The 16,516-nt window shown below is 59.9% G+C and overlaps 1 long non-coding RNA gene across 1 annotated transcript; it reads left to right on the forward strand.

Moving 5' to 3' along the window:
• The first annotated feature begins 9,893 nt into the window (after nt 1–9,893).
• LOC118641406 lies at nt 9,894–11,127 on the forward strand. The gene is made up of 3 exons (XR_004961601.1): nt 9,894–10,086; nt 10,407–10,552; nt 11,029–11,127. It is a non-coding gene; the product is annotated as an uncharacterized LOC118641406 (long non-coding RNA).
• Nucleotides 11,128–16,516: the final 5,389 nt, after the last annotated feature.

Raw genomic sequence — 16,516 nt, forward strand, 5'->3', positions numbered from 1 at the left:
GAGGGCAGCGCTGGGCAGCAGGGTGGGAAGGGGCACAGAGGCCTGGAGCCTGCACGGCCGCTCTGTTCCCCCATCTCCTCAGGTCCGGTTCTCTGCCCAGCATGGCACTCACTCTGCACTGGGGGTGGGGGGTTGTCCGGCCCTGCCCACCAGAGCAGGCAGCACGGGGGCTGCGCGTGGATGAACCCCAGACGCTCAGGACATGGCCTCGGCTGCGGAGGCGACACAGCTTTCCGGGCACACCCACAGGGTTTCCTTTGAAGGAGGTCGGGACAGTCTTAGGCAAGTGTAAGTGCAAACACCCACCAAGCAGGTGGGGGCCCATCACTGGGGGGACCTGCCACGAGAGGCAGATTCCATGATGACCAGCATGTGGACAAAGTGAAGGGCTCCCGGGAGATTCACCAGGCCCGCTCGGTGCTCTCCAGGCCCCCGTGCCCGAGGCAGCACCCGCCAAGCCTAAGTAGCTCTGACCACTGTTCACAGAGCTTGTACTTCAGAAGGAGCAGTGAGTGGGGCCTCCTGCCCCTCAGTCCGAGGACACTCGGGCATGTGTTTCCGACAGGCTCCGGGGCGGGGGCATCGGAGTCGGGGAGTAGCCCCCTGATCCACCATCCTACAGAACAGCTAGTGTGGTCCCAGTGGAAGAGGACCTTCTTGTGGGGGGATCCCAGAGCTGAATCAAGACGCTGGGAGGCCCCTTCACCAGCCTTGGGACGGGAGGGAAAGTGGTGTCTGCGGCCGGCCTGCTTCCAGGTAGGACCAGCAAAGAGCCCGCCGCCCCTGGCAGAAGTGGGGGCTGCAGGGCCGGGGAGCCCCAGGACCTGGGGTAGAGGGCACTGGGCTGGCAGGAACACCCCATCTACCAGACACCTGTGGCTGGGAGGCCACTGCCGTCCGGAACAAAAGGACCTTAGCAAGTGGCAACGTGTAAACATTGAAATCTGGGAGACCTGTGGCTGGGTCAGTTCTGGGGTGGAGAGTGGGCCCGGGTCCCAGACTCAGCTCTGACCCAGTGGCATGACCTCAGGTGGCCTAGGGCACAGGCCTCCATCTCCAGTGCGACAGTAGGGGTGAGGCCCTCACCCTTTCACTCTGATGATGACACCAACCGGTGAGTCTCAGGTCACACTTCACACATGCACATCATGACAGTGGGCACATCACCCACTGTCTTAAAATTGGGTTCTACTTCTCAAAAAAGCTGTTCCGGTTTTTGATGGGGCCCAGCACAGTCCTCTGCTGTTTCCTGGTCTGAGGATGGCCCAGAGGCCTGAGCGCCAGGGATTGATCGGAGTGTCGAGGGAGCCAGGGCACGCCTGGATTTGGGGCCCATTTTCTCTTTCTTTCTGGGGTTGAGCACCCCAGGCACCAGGTGCTGGGCATGGAGGGTTGACCAGTAGATGGCCCGCAACAGCCCAGCCCCCCCCCCCACCACCACCACAGTGGAGTCTGCAGCCCAGAGCACAGACCAGGGGTGGGGTAGGGGTGAGACAGAGGAGAGGCCGCGCAGTGTCCTCCACCTGCAGTCCCCCACCTCAGGCCAGCGGAGCTGGGGCTGCTGAGTGGAGGCAGGACAGACCTGCTTGGGCACAGGGGCTCTGGTGGCACAGGCAAGGAGTTGCCAGGCAACCGCCAAACGGATCCAGCTGAGTCTCTGCTCCTGGGGTGGAGGAGCCCCAGATTTCAATATTTACATGTTGCCACTTGCTAAGGCGCTTTTGTTCTGGACAGCAGGAAGGGACAATGTCCTTCATGGAGCACTGGGAGCCCTGTGCCCTGGGGTGGCAGGGGTCACAGCCACTGGTCCCTGGAGGTGGAAAACACTGAGTCCCATGCTTTCCTGACCCCGAGCTGGCCAAGTTCTCCCAGTGGCTCAGAGCTGGTGGCCCACCTGCTGTGATGGTGAAACTCCAGGCCCTGGGTCTCCTGCTGGGCCCAATGACAGCACAAGGGACTGTGTCTTCTCTGCCTGGCTGAAGGTAAGGCAGGACCCAGCCTGGGGTCCAGCCTCCCCAAGCCGTCCTCAGTGGCAAGCTTCACGTAAGCAGCCTCCCCTGCACGATGCTCTGATCACCTCTGCGGCCCATGGGGGTATGGCCTGTCTTCCTAGGCCTCAGTTTCCCCACAAGTGCCATGGCATCCTGGGTGCCTGGTTGTTCCCTGAGATTCTGGGTGACCCATGGCCCTGGGCCCCTGTTGACCAGAGGAGTGGGGATCCTGTGGGTTCCAGGAGAGAAGATGTTGGTTGTGGGGGAGGCAGAGCCAGAGATGTCCTCTCCTGGAGGCCCGCACTGCCCTGGGCCCTGATCCCAGCCAGGCACAGGGACAACGGGATGTGGACACCACCTGCCAAGGTTCTAGCCTGGTCCATCCCTTGTGGGCCGAAGCCCAGCCAGGTGACCCGGACAGTCCAGCCAGGCTCACTCAGGACCCTGCTGAGGGGCCAGGTTTTCCAGAAATTTCTGTCATCCTGTTTTCTCTCCTATGGGGCCTTCCCGCCAATCTGGGGTGGGGGTGGGGTTTTCCGCTGACCTGCTGGGAAGCATCAGGGCTGGTAAAGGCCATCTGTGTGGGCAGGGGCTTGCTGGCTGTAACCCTGTCCTCCTGTGGGCCCACCCAGCGGGACCTTCCCCAAACTGCAGGCAGTACGGGGCCTCTGTCTTCCCACCCAATACGCAGACCCAGCCCTCTGACCTTCCCCGACCCTGCCCTGGGCTGTGTACCGTGGAGCGAACCTGGGCCACTGTCCTGCCCCCTTTCCCTCCACTTCTACGTGATGCAAACCAGGCCACCCCAGGTCTGAGGGGTCCCCAGGCAGGGGCTGAGTGTCCAGGGAGCTGAGGTGGCCATCTCTCCCTCCCCCTCGGGTCAGGGCAGCCGGCAGCCTCAGCTGAGCTCCCTCAAGGGGTCCAGGGGTTCCCCAGGCCGGAGACATCAAGTGTCCTGGGAGGAGAGACCCTCCCTAACCTGTGGAATGCAGCCCAGACAGCAGCGGGCTGTGCTCAGCAGCAGTTAGGAAGTGTAGCCTTGCAAACGTGCAGACTTACACATGTGAGTCTAGACTAGGGATTCCCCTGTTGCTGAGCATAAAAGGCGTGAGATTTCCGAGCGTGAAATGTGCTTTCAGTGTAGTCCCCCGTGCCGGCACCTGGAGAATGCCCTTCAGAGCAGGAGGCTTGTCGATGGAGAGGAGGCCCCAGCCTACCCCCTCCCCACTTGGCCCGGGGCCTGGACTCAGGGCCCCGTCCCCGCTGCTTGTCCTGCAGCCGGGACTCCCCACTCCCCACACTGGCTGGGACAGTGCTGCCCTCCCCTGGTCCTCCAGCCTGCAGGGGGGACAGTTCACTCTGCTGTGCCCTGGGCTGAGGGGAGCCTCTCTGTGGACGAGAGGAGGCTCACAGCCCCCACCCAGCACATCCTTCTGGGTAAACTCTGGGCCACTGTGCCGTGAATTCATTCATTCACATGATAAATGTTTAGTGAGCACATCTGGCCCAGGGAGTGGTCTGGTGCCAGAGATTGCACAGTGAGGAATCTTGGGGCAGGGGACACGGGACCCTTCCTCTCCTTGGCACCATGTGGACCCCAAGGTCCTCACCCACCACTGGCTGCCTCTAGTGGCTGCTCTGATGTCTTTGATGCCTCCAGGAGAATCAGAGTAGACAGGCCAGGTAGGGGCTATGGGCCCACAGTATTCAGCCCCCAGTCCTCATGGGGACCCCGCGACACAGCTGAGCACCCCCTGCTCCTGGTCCCCACAGCTCTGTCCTTTCAGAAATGATTTCCAGGGCCTCCAAGTCTCAGGAACCTTCCAGAGTGTTTCAGGCTGAGCTGGGGCCCGAGGTGGGGGCTAGTCTGGTGAGGGCCCCACTAAACCCTGACTCTCCCTATTGATCGGGGACAATTACCTGATGGCAAACCCCATTAGGTTCTCATGCATCACTGAAGACTTAAAAAATAACAATTTATCGCTAATACCCCAGAAGGTCAAAGTTCAGGGCAGGATGCTGTGTGCCTGATTATGAAAAGGTGCCTGCCACCTTTGACACGGGGCAGGGTGTCGTCGGCCACGTGGGAGCACTCCGTCTCCCAGAGCTGTCCAGAGGGGCAGGCTCTCCACCTGGGAGCTTGGGTCCACTTTGGAGCCCAGGACGCTTTGCCTCATGGGCCCCAGGCACTAGGGTACCCAGTGAGCAGGCACACCCAGTGGGCAGCCTGCCCCTTGCTCAGTGGTGGAGGGCCCAGCTCACCCCTGTCCCCTCACCCAGACCTGGTGAGCCATTCTCCACCAAGGCTAGGAGGCCCCGTTGTCATAGAAACCACCATGTTCCCAGAGTAAACCACAGCCATCTGTGTCCCTCTCTGACCAGAGCTGAGAGTGGGTGGGGACAGGTGTCCTCTCCTCTCTGATCTGTTAATGGGACAAATAAGGTCAGGTCCCTGCTCACACCTTACCTCTTCCCACTTCCCAACATGCAGGAATCAAATCCTGGGGCCCCCGGCGTCGCCCTGACCCCACTTCCCCTGTCCTCTCAGGTGCCACACTGGCCCCAGCCCCCAGCTGTCCAGCGGGCAGGCCAAGCCTGAGCCCATCCCAGACTCAGGATCCACATTAGTCACAAGCCAAGGGACACCGGGAGCAGCCAGAAGCTGGGTGAGGCCAGAGCATGCTCCCCCGGAGTGTCAGACAGAGCCCCAAGACCCCTGACGGAGAACTTCCGGCCTCAGACCGTGAGAGTGACTTCCTGTGTCAAAGCACCAGTTTCCAGTCTTTTGTTACATCAGCCCTTGGAAGCGGATACATTACCTTAAATAATGGCTGCCACGGCAGCTTTAATATGGACAGTTAATGTCTTATGTGAAAGGCATACACATGTATCTTCAAATCTTTTGCTGCTTTTCTTGATTTGTAATGCACAAAGGGAACACTGTTTACTGAAGACAGTCCCCTGACCCTTTTTCCCAACCAAGTAAGTCCTCCTACCCACCCCGCCATGTTCCTCCAGGACTTCTGGGCTTGCCCTTGGGCAGCTGGGACTCTCAGGTGCCTCTGGACTGGGTCTCAGTCACGATGGCAGTCAGCTGGCCTAGGCATGGCCGGGGCTCTGCCGGCTGGCTGGCCATTCACGTGCCAGACACCTACTAGTCCACTTCGGGCAGAGCACTGCCAGGTCCCTCCAGGCCTCTGGCAATGGTCCCGATTCACCTGGAGGGGTGCTGGCTTCGCACAGTGGGACCGCAGCTCTGGCCCCACAAGTCGGGCCAGCCCCTCTGCCTGGTCAGGCCCAGGGTGCTCGGGGCCATTCTCCATGGGAGGCTTCCTGAAGAGAGGGGTTCCAGGCAGGTCCTGAGGATGGAGAGAGACGAGAGGAAGGGGAAGGGACTCCGGAGGGAGAGTGACCTGGGTTCTCAGGACCCTGCGGTCAGCCTGAACAGATGGGGGCATGGCAGGGGAACAGTGCAGCAGGGAGGCTGCCAGGGCCCTGGGGGCATGCAGAGCCCTCCCGGAAGGAACTTCCTGTAAATCTGAGCAAATGGCGTTTGTTAGGACAGGCTCCTGCTGCCTTGCAGAGGCAGGTCCCCAGAGCACCCGTCTCTCTTCTGAAGAAAAGCAAGATTTACAATAATGCAGTGCATTAGCTCAAGTGGGAGGGCCGTCTGATCCCACCTCGAGGCAGATCAATGCCCTGCTGACGGGCAGCTCTTCAGAGCTGCGCAGGGGTGTGAGGGTGGGCCTTGCCAGTGGGGGCCTGGGAGCAAGAGAGACTGCCCCCCTTTGGCCCCTCCATGGCTGAGCTCACCCCTCCCTCACCTGGCCCTCTGTATATGGTGGGGACACCTTTCCTCCCCAAGGGAGGCAATATCAGCCTCTTACCTCTGCCCACAAAGAAGACCCCAAGTTCCAGGAACCTCCCTGCCATTCTTGGGGTCTGAGAGGGTGGACGTTAGCCAGAACCATGGTCAATAGCACCAGACTCGGAGGTGAAGGCAGAAAACGGCTCTCTCTGATAGGCCAGCGGGGTCAGGCCCAGTCCAATCCCCGGTAACTCCTGCGCCCAGCAGAGCACCTGGCGCACACTACAGACACTTCATACAGTTTAGAAAACTGGCCTGAATTACCGTTATTGGCAACCGAGTTGAACCCAAGTGCTACCAAGTGCTGGGGGAGCGGCCGCCTTGATGCCCTTCTCCCCTTCCAGGGGTGGGAACGCAGGCTAGGGAGAGGAGGGGCCTCCCCACTGCCGCGATGCCCATCCTCCATGCCTGCTCTTGGCCGCAGTCAGCTCCTAGGGGTGACTGGCTGTGCAGGCTCCTGTCAAGGGTGAGACCTGGGAGCTGAGGTCCCTGGCCTGGGCCTGCCCCCACCTCAGCGTCTCCCCTTGGCCTCCGATGGGCTCAGGATCTGGGACTGGGGTCTCCCTGTGCCCTTCATGGCCCCTGCTCCGTGGACTCCAGGACCATTCCCCAGATGTTGTACCCCAACTCTGGGTGCTCCTGGAGCTCAGAGGCAGCAACTCAGCCCTGCCTCTTCGGTCCCTGTCCGTCTCCACACCCCGCTTTCGCTTGCAGCTGCACTGACCTCTGGAGCTCCACCTCCTCCCACCTGGCCAGTTAGGTGGAGGTAGGAGGGGTTGTCCACTGGCTCGGAGAGCCAGACCCCAAGTGTCCTCGCCTCACCTGGTGAGGGACACCAACACTCAGGGGCTCAATTTACATCGGAGGCCAATTCAAACAGCCAGCCTGAAATCAGGGGATTGAACAGGGAAGTGCAATGACCTGGGGCTGTGCTCCACCTCTGACCTCTGAGCTTAGAAAACCAGGCTGGGTGATGTGGAGGGTGCAGGGGCTGGGGGCTGAGGGCCAGACCTGGGTTACGAAAAGGACTGGGTGGGGGTGGGGGATGGGCAGAGGCAGGGTGGGTAGGAGACTGTAGCTGCTCACTTGTGGCCCAGGTCCTGCCTGGTGACCTTGCCCTTCTCCTCCAAGCACTTAACTGGCTGCTTGCTCCCTCTTGGTGGAAACGGAGTAGCCCTGATTCCATCAGCTAAGTGGCTCCACACAGCATCCACTGTTCCCAGGAGGATGGTCCGGGGCGGGGTGTGCCATTCAGCCTCTGTCTATTTTCAGGGCCTCTTTGGGTTAAGTGCTGTGTGGAGCCTGGCCCTTCAGCCGAGGGTCCTTGCGGGGCTGGCATTCTCTGGCCACAGGGCACGTGGGGGCTGGCCTGGGCATCCCGACAGACACCCTTGGGCTGGCAGTTCTAGTAAAGATCGTCTTTCCTGCTGCCAAAGTGCTGTCGGCGAGTCTGTACACAAAAACTCCTCGCAGGATCCCCCCAGGAAAGAGCCGAGAGGCCGCGCCCAGAGCAGGCGCTGCTGGGGTCTTGGCACCACTGGCCCCTGGGCCATCGGGAGGCTGTAGGCGCTGAGCAGCATCGCACACATTCACCCACCAGATGCCAGAAGCACCTCTTCCCCTTCAGTGTGACACCCCAAAACGCTTACAGACATTGCCAAAGTCACCCCCAGGGAGAAGATGGGTGGTAGTCCCACGGGGCTTGGGGTGACCACAGTAAGGTGATGCGAGAGCCCCCGTGTGGGGCATGTTTGGGGCCTGGGGACCCCCAATCACACTGCATGTGGGACCCCAACACCTCTTATTTGGAGGGAATCTTAGGAGAGCCCAGCCCGTCACACAGTGTGCAATGGGGTGAGGGGCTCCCAGGGGAGCCTCACTTCAGGGCAGCTCTGTGCCCTTGACGGTACCTCCAGAGGGGCAGGATGGGGAGGCGGGCAGGCAGGAGGCGGGGGGGGAGGGGGGGGCACGTTCTCCACCGTCCTCTGTGTCTGCCCTCCAAATGAACCTCTGGGCTCTTATCTGCAGCGTGCACACCCCTAATCAGCTGACAGGAGCTTTTACAGATGCTGCTGCTGGGCCTCTTAGCATCAGAGCAGCTGCTCGAACCCCACACCTTTGCTGGGACTGTCCAAGGTTGCCTGTGCCATGGCTCACCCAGGGTGCCAGAGCACTGGGGATGGGGGCAGGGGACCAGGGCTAGGCCTGCTACAGACGCAGGCTCCCCAGCGCGGAGGTGAGGGACACCCTCTGAGGTCACTTCCAGGCCCTGTACCTGCTCCCGGTCTGCACTTAGGGCTGCCCTGGGTTTGGGTTACTGCTGCGTAGGGGCTGGGACGGCCATGTCCATCCCAAGCCTCACGAGGACCCCTCCCATCTTTGGACCAGCCTCCTCCCAGCTCTTTTGCCTGGGGTTGCACAGGCAGTGGGGTCCAGACTGGGGCAGAGCACCTGCCGGACTGGATCCCAGCATCCGGGCAGCCAAAGGGCAGTACCGAGGCCTGAGACACATGGAAGAGGCAGGGTTCAGGCGACAACACCGACAGGGTTAAAATGGCCCCTGTGTCCCATAGGTGGCCTGACCTGCCACTAATCACCAACCCCTCAGCCCAGCCCTGAGCTGCCCAGGCCCCTCACACACCATTGCCCTGTCCCTGTAGGCCCCCAGGAACGGGCCTGTGTGTCCCGAGGCTCCGGGCGCAGGCAGGATGGGCAGAGGGCAGCCGGAGACCAGTGCGAAGTCACCCAGAGCAGCGATTTTCTGCATTTTCCATCTCATGGCACCTACACTAATTACTAGAATTCTGCAGCACACCAAAACATATATTATTTTTTGACGAGCTGACAGAAAAAATAGGTATAATTTTGGTTCATTCACACTGGACGGCTATTGTTGTGTTGGCTGCTGTCATTCTTTTATTTGATAATCTAAGGGAAAAGAGGTCAGTGCCTCTGACTAAATAGTCAGGTGCCACATGTTTTATTTTATTTTATTTTTTATCCTCACCTGAGGACATTTTTCCATTTTTTGTTCAGATAGAGTGGGAGGGAGAGAGAGAGGGAGAGAGAGAGAGAAACATCGACGTGAAGGGACACATCGAATGGCTGCCACCCTCACGACCAACCAGGGCCGGGGACAAACTGCAACCGAGGTACGTGCCCTTAGCGGGAACCGAACCCGGGTCTCTCCGGACCGCAGGCCGCCGCTCTAACCTCTGAGCCAAACCGGCCAGGGCAGGTACTGCATGTTTTAAAATTTCTTATGGCACACTGGTTGAAAATCGCTGACCTAGAGGGTCGGGGGCCAGGTGGACCCCACATCCCCTGCTCTCAGCCCGGCAACCCTACCATCTACAACCTGACCCCCCGGGTCTGCCACCTGGGGCAAGGGCTGCCAGGCTGTGGATGTGGTCATTGGCTGGGGTTGACTCCTCAGTCCGGTCCTTTCCCCTGGGGTCTGCTGGGCCTAGCCTGGCTGAGAGGGGGACGGGGTGAAGGCGTCAAAGCCTCACAGGCCCTTCTGGGTGGGACACAAGCCCACAAGGAGAAGAGGCACCTGGACTCAGGCAGGCAGCACGGGCCAGGGGCAGCTGCCCGGCAGGTGGGGGAGGGGCAGAGGGAGGAGCTGGGCTCTTGGGAACTGTCCCTAAGACCACCCTTACTTCTGACACACTTCAAGCCCAGGGGCCCCACAGAGCCTCTCTGAGCCCGTGCAGCTGGGAGTCCTGTGGGTCCTTCCAGATGGAGGCCAGGGGGCCTGCGTCTCTGTCCTGCAGCTCTCGGAACCGCCCTGCCTCCTCTGGACGGTGGGCAAGAGGCTCCGATGACTCCGAGTGCCCGCTGGGCCCCTGCTCCGCGTGGCTTCTCTCCCGTCTCGCCCATGACTCCTGCTGCTAGAAGTTTCCTGAGGTGGTTGCTCCTGGTCTGAAGCCATCCTCAGAGCCTCCGGGAGGGATTGGGGTCATTAAAGCAATCCTTCACCTCCAGATCCAGAGACGACATGGGACAAGCTGCTGAAGGGAGCCTGCCCCTCGCCCAGCTGCTGTCCGCCCACTTTGGGGGCCGCATCCCTTCGCTGTCCCCTCTCGTCCCCAGGGCTGGATCCCCTGGGAAGTGCTGCATCTGAAGCCACACGCTAGCCCCACGTTGCCTGCCTGGGGTTGAGGGTCAGAAGATGCGCTCTCACCAGGCCTCAGTTTCCTCGTCTGTAAAAAGACTGGACGGGAGGTAGGTGAGGTCCTGCCCTGCCCACGGTGATCGAGCCTCTGGTGTCCTGAAAGGCTCGCCACAAGGGACAGATTGGGGGGGAGAAGGAGAATGTGGGGCCTGGTAACCCCCACATGTGGCCCTGTCGGCAGGTTGTCCTTGCTTCTGGCTGTTGAGCTCCAGGCTGGGTGGGGGCTGGGCTGGGTACCTTCTGCCCATCTGCCCACCCGAGGCCCAGGCATCTGCGGCCTTGTCATGTCAGACTGTTCCTGGCCCTGCTTGGGCAGACGCAAAATCTCTCCTAAATCCTGTATTTAATTTTGTTCTCTGGGAAACTGTAGGAGGTTTTGGAGATAAAGCTGAGCTGATAAGTCGGGGATTTGGCTGTTCTACCCAAAACTCCTGGACTGGGAGGCGGTGGTAGGCGCAGCTGAGTCAGCAGGGCTCAGGAGCCCCCCTCGCTGCACCCTCATCTACAATGTTCAAGGTCAGCAGGCTCCCAAGGGTGATAGGTGCGAAGGACACCAGGGTGGGCTTGACACGCATGGGGGTCAGACCCTAAAGGATGCCAAGGTGCTGTGAGGCAGTGGGGCCATGCATGCAGGGGCTTGGCTGATGCTCAGCTGCCCCAGGGATCTCTTTCTAAGGCCATGCCTTGCCCTGGGGCCATGGTGTCAGTCCCTGCCCTCATGGATGCTCTGCCACTTAGCAAGCACCCCACCCTTTGGAATGTTCTCCTCACCCCTGGTTAGATGCGGGTGTGGGAGGCAGCCCTGCAGAGGTTATTATTTTCAAGGTGGAGCTGGAAAGCCCCTCACTGCATTACCATGTTTTCAAAGTCTGGTCTTTGAGACTTTTCAAGTGTTATCTGGGCCATAAAAATAACATACCCCAAGTAATTGAAAATAGTGTTTAAACAAACATAAATGTTTATATCCATGTTCATAATAGCTCTATTTACAGCAGCCAAAGCCTGGAAACAGCCCAGCTGTCCTTAAAGGACAAGTGGATGAAGTCAGCGTGGTCCCTCCACACAGTAGAATAGTATGCAGCCACAAAAAGGTGTGAAACCCTGATGTCCTACAACATGGATGGGCCTTGCTCCAAGTGAAACAGTCCAGACACAAAGCGCTACATACTGTGTGGCTCCATTTATATGAAATGTCTCAAACAGGCAAATCCACAGAGACAGAGAGCAGACTGGCGGTTGCCAGGGGCTGGGGGTGGGAAGGGTGAGTGACTGCTGTTGGGGTCATGGTTTCCATTTGGGGCGATGCAAAGTTCTGGAACTAAATAGAGATGGTGGTTTCACAACCTTGTGACTGTACTAAGTGCTGCTCAATCAATACACTTTAAAATGATTTTTAAAAATGCCCTGGTCATGCCCTGGCTGGTTTGGCTCAGCGGTTAGAGCGTCGGCCTGCGGTCTGGAGAGACCCGGGTTCGGTTCCCGCTAAGGGCATGTACCTCGGCTGCAATTTGTCCCCGGCCCTGGTCGGTCGTGCGGGTGGCAGCCACTCGATGTGTTCCTTTCACATCGATGTTTCTCTCTCTCTCTCTTCCTCTCTCTCCCTCCCACTCTACCTGAACAAAAAATGGAAAAATGTCCTCGGGTGAGGATAAAAAAAAAAAAAAAAAATGCCCTGGTCAGTTTTGCTCAGTGGTTAGAGCATCAGCTGTGGACTGAGGGGTCACAGGTTCAATTCCTGGTCAAGGGCACGTACCTGGGTTGCAGGTTCGATCCCCAGCCCTGGTCAGGGTTGTGCCAGAGGCAACCAATCAATGTCTCTCCCACAACGATGTTTTTTCTCTCTCTCCCTTCTATTCTATCTAGAAATCAATGGGAAAATATCCTCGGGTGAGGACTGAAAAAAAGAAAGACAAATTTTCTGTTATGTGTGTTTTACCACAATAAAAAAGTGATGATAATAAAAACAAATGTGTCTACAAGGCTTGCTACATGCTAGGCGCTGTCTCAGTGTTGCTTCTGCCTCACTGTTCTCGTTGGCTCACGTTTACAGAATGGGGGGCGGGCACAAGGGTCGCTCTCCCGGGTCGCTCTCCCGGGTCACCTGGAGAAGAACGGGCACTCCTGCTCTGCTGGCAGGGGGTCCACCTCCGGGCCCCCCTCTGCGCGCCATCGCTGTCCTGTTCTGTGTCACTGGGCGGAACTTTCTTCGTAAAGCCAATTTTATATCTCCAGGTCGGTCCACCCTGTGTCCAGCACCTCCGTTTTTGTCCGTAGTCTGACCTTTATCTGCCTCCTGCAGTTGGAGTCTTCATATTATTTCCTTTTATTCTGGACTTTTATAGCTTCTTCTAAAAATGCTTAGTTAGTTGGGGGGGTTGGGAGGGGTGGTGAGGGTTAAAGCCCCTCCCCGTGGGCCCTCTCAGGGTGGGCGAACAGGACAGGGAGCCCGGCAGGTGCACCTCACTGGCCGGCTCCGGGACCCTCCCAGCCCTCTCTCCCACCTGCAGCTGGCCTCTGCACCCCGATGGGCTGGGGCACCGCCCAGGGAGGACACCGCGCTGGGGCCGGCAGGGACACGTCCTCTGTGGGAACCAGGCCGGGGAGGGAGGCTGCTCAGGTACGGAGCTGGCCATGCCGGGAGTTGCACACACCATCTGCCCCTGTTCTCAAACAGCCACACGGGAGGAACTGCCCTGCCCCTGATCACATGTGAGGGCCCCGAAGGCCACACAGCCTCGGGCGCTGTTGTCCAGATCTGCTGCTCACGCCACAGACCTCCAGAGCCCAGCCATAGGGGGGGGCATCTCGAGTGAGTGGACCAAGAAGTCAACAGCTGCCAGGGGCTGGGCTGAGCCCCCCTCCTATCACCAAATCCTGGAGGTGGACAGAGCTGCCCAGGAGCCACAGAGAGAACCCACTTCCTGGCGGATGAACTGGGTGAGTCACATGTGTGGTGTTCTCCCTGGGTGAGGAGTGCACAGGGCAGAGTTGGTGGTCCAGAGTCCCCACCTTCTGCCCACTGCCCAGAGGCACAGGCTGGGGAGCTGGGAGAGTGAGTCCTCAGTCTCCCTCCGCTTCCCGCCCCCCTTGGCTGGGCGCCAGGTCTCTGGCTGCGCGCCAGGTCTCTGGCTGCATCCTCACTCCCTGCATAGCCTCCCTGCACATACTCACGGCCTCTGTCTCCTCCTTTGGCCCTCCCAAGCCGGACGCCTCCCCAGGGAAGGGGACTTTCCAGCTGCCTGGAGGTCAGCTGGGGATGGAATACCCTCGTCTCCTCCCTGCAGCCTTGAAGGTGCCTCAGCCCCAGTCCTGACTGTGTGCTCTTCAAACCTCAGTGAAGGGGACCCTTCCTCCAGGGAGCCCTCCTGAGCCTCCCTCCACTGAACCTGCCTCCTGTCCATTCTCTGGGTTAATACACCTGGAGGAAGGAGTACTCTTCCTCCCTCCTGCATGTGGGGTAGGGGCAGCACCTTCCCGTCCCTGCTCCTTGGCTTCTCAGACAACCCGTATCTGCTGTGACCGTGGCCGAGTTCAGGGCTGTCTGAGCCACTTCAAATTCTCCTGTTATTAAAATGTTCCGCTGGCCCCAGAGGGAGAGCCAGCGACGTGCCTCAGGCCCAGCCTCGGTAGGTGGAACTGTTCAGAGGCCAGAGCTCCAGGTGGGACATTGTGGAGGACACAGCTGGGGGTCTGAGAAGGCCAGATGGTCAAGTTTCTTTTCCAGTGCCCTGAGGTGCCTCAGGGCCCCTCTGCCTTCCCGTCTGTGACCCTGGGCTCATCATGGCTCCCTGGGTCTCTCGGGGCGCAGTTGTGGAGCTGCGAAGTGACAGGCTCCAAGGCGGGCCTCGGGGGGCTGGGCTGGACCCACCAGGCCCACCACGAATGGCGATGCAGGAGGCTGCAGGGCAGTTCTGGGGCACTGGTCACCACTGTCCCACTTGTGGCCGCCCTGCTTTGGGCCATGCCCTTGGCCCTGTAGCCACTTCCCAACTGACCGTAGGCCAGGTCTGCAAGATGCCCTCTGGGAGCCCAGGGTGGAGGCCAGGGTCCAACCTGCCCTCCAGGCCCTGGGTGGGTTCGTTCCCTCCTAACTGTCCCTGTCACAGGGATGCCCGGTCACGAAGCCATGCTCACTCCCACAAGCTCCACTGCAGCCTGGTGACTCTGGCCCTGCTCTACTCCCGTCTGAGTCCCAGCTGGGATGCTGCTAGAGGCAGAGCACCCTTCCTGACCACCGGCTGCCTGGAAACTCACTGTCTGCCTGCTAGGGGCCCAGCTGACCTGTCCCACCCCAAGTCCATGAAAGGGATGCTGAGGGTCAAAAGGTCCAAGCGCAGGGTGCAGAAGGTCCAAGCTGGGGACCTGGGTTTGCCTCCACCCTGCGAGGGGCTTCCCAGAAACAGTGGGACTCGCATCCTCAGTGCTGACTCTTGCTGGGGTCCTGTGGCTGAGGCTGAGCTGAGGCCTGCATGCGAATCCTGCCTGCTGCCTCCCAGTTGTGTGGCCTGTCTATGACTCAGTGTCCCTTCTGTGCACAGGGAGGGTAACCACCAGGGCCCATGTGGTAGCCAGGTCCAGGAGGCCTGAGGGTGCCGGAGCAGGGCCAGCACGCCAGCTCCTGAGGCTGAGTATCATTACCCCCCCCCCCCCGACAAGCCATCTGCCTTTTCCTGCTTCAGTTAAAAGATCAGGGTCTGGGTTCATAAGAGGGGGCTGATCCCAGAGGGGAAAGCACATGTGGGGTGTCCTCCAGAGCTGCCCTGGAAGGAGGGTATGCCTTGTCCCTGGGGGTGTGCAAAGAGAGTCTGGGGGGAAGTGATGGGGCCTCATGACCTTCCTGACCCCACTGCAGGCTCCAAGCTTCTGTCTGAACACTGATGGGAGAAGGATGCCAGGCAAGGACCTCGTCCCCAGGAACCTCGGCATGTCCCAAGACTCAATTTTCCTGTTGCAAATGCAATTTGGAAACAAATAAATTCAATAAGCCCTTGTGCCCACTGCCCTCATCCAGCCTCCGCTCCACACCGACACATAGCAGTACCCACCCCGACACACAGCCATACCCATCCGGCCTGTGCAGCCGCACGCCCTGATTAGCCTGGCTGGAGAGTCACGCCCAGAGACCCCTTGAGGCCTGGGAGGCTGTATAGGGTGGGAAGGAGCCGACTGAGCACTGGTCATTCCCAGCACTGGGTGTTAGACCAGCTGTGGCCACTGCAATCCCACACAGGGCTGGCATAACCCTGCTCCCCAGAGGGGAAACTGAGGCTCAGAAAATGCCTGGCCACGTGGCAGACTAGGTTAGGGCCAGATTCCAACCCAGGAGTCTTTCTGGAGTATCTTCACCCTCCCAGTACCTCCACCTTTGGACCAAGGGCTGGGAGGTCTGGAGGTCTGCGGCTAACGGATAAGGGCCCAGCCCCCTGATAGGCAAAGTCCTGCAGGTCCAGCCTCACTGCGGCTGGGTCAGCCCAGAGCCCCCGCTTTGGAGACAAGGGGAGTTAAAGTGGGACTGCCACACAGGCAGGAGCACCCCCGACACTTGCTGGCCCAGGGTCGTTTCAAGGTCACCAAGCTCTGCTTCAGCCCTAGAGGGTCCTGGGAGGGGAGCCCAGGCGTCTCGGCACACTCTGACCACGGGCAATCTGTGTGAAAAGCAGGTTCTAAGAAGAGGAGAGTGGTCCCCCCCTTAGTGGCCCTGTGTGTCTGCTGCCCCCTGGAGACAGGCTCAGAGAGGCTTGAAGATGTTCCTCAGGCCACAGGGGCAGGCTGGCTCAGTCGGGGCTGGGAAGTCTCAAGCTCCAGTTCTCAAAGGCCCGTTCTATGCAAATGCCACCAGCACAGTGAGAAGCCAGTGTCCAAGGAGGGGGGCACCTCTGAGCTACGCCGCCGCCGCCGTCAGGAGCCCAGGCTGGTGTATCTGAGGAGGTCCTGGGCTCCTGGGGCCCTGGTGGGGGTGGGGCAGGGGCAGGGGCAGGGGCAGGGCTTCTCCAGACGATGCTGGGAGGTGGATGTCCGGCTAGGAGGACTGGAGAGGGGAGGGTTGGGGTCCCCTGGGAGGAGCCCAGGGCTGGAGGGGTCAGGGACCATACAGGACAGAGTGTTGCTGGGCTGGGAGAGGTGGCAATTCAAGAACCACTGTCCTGCCCCTGCTTGTGGCATTTTACGGCCAATGGCGCCCTCTGCTGCCCATGGGGGGCATCAACCCCACATTGGAACTCCCCACCCAGAATGGGGATGAGGATGATATGTCCCAGACCAGACATACTTTGTTGCCCCACCCTCACCCCCAGGCCTCAACCATGAACCGGGCCCTGGGTGGCCTTGGGGCACCATCCTCAGGACAGCACCTGTCTCCTTCCATGTGGGGCAGATGTGGGCATCTGATTCCAGGCACCCATGAGAGCTGAATTCAACTCCCCATCAGATACTTGCACAGAGGGACAGCCCACCGGGACAAGTCAGACAAGCAGGAGACAA

The sequence above is a fragment of the Molossus molossus genome, unplaced genomic scaffold, assembly GCF_014108415.1.
Source record: "Molossus molossus isolate mMolMol1 unplaced genomic scaffold, mMolMol1.p scaffold_m16_p_3, whole genome shotgun sequence".
NCBI classification, from domain to species: domain Eukaryota; kingdom Metazoa; phylum Chordata; class Mammalia; order Chiroptera; family Molossidae; genus Molossus; species Molossus molossus.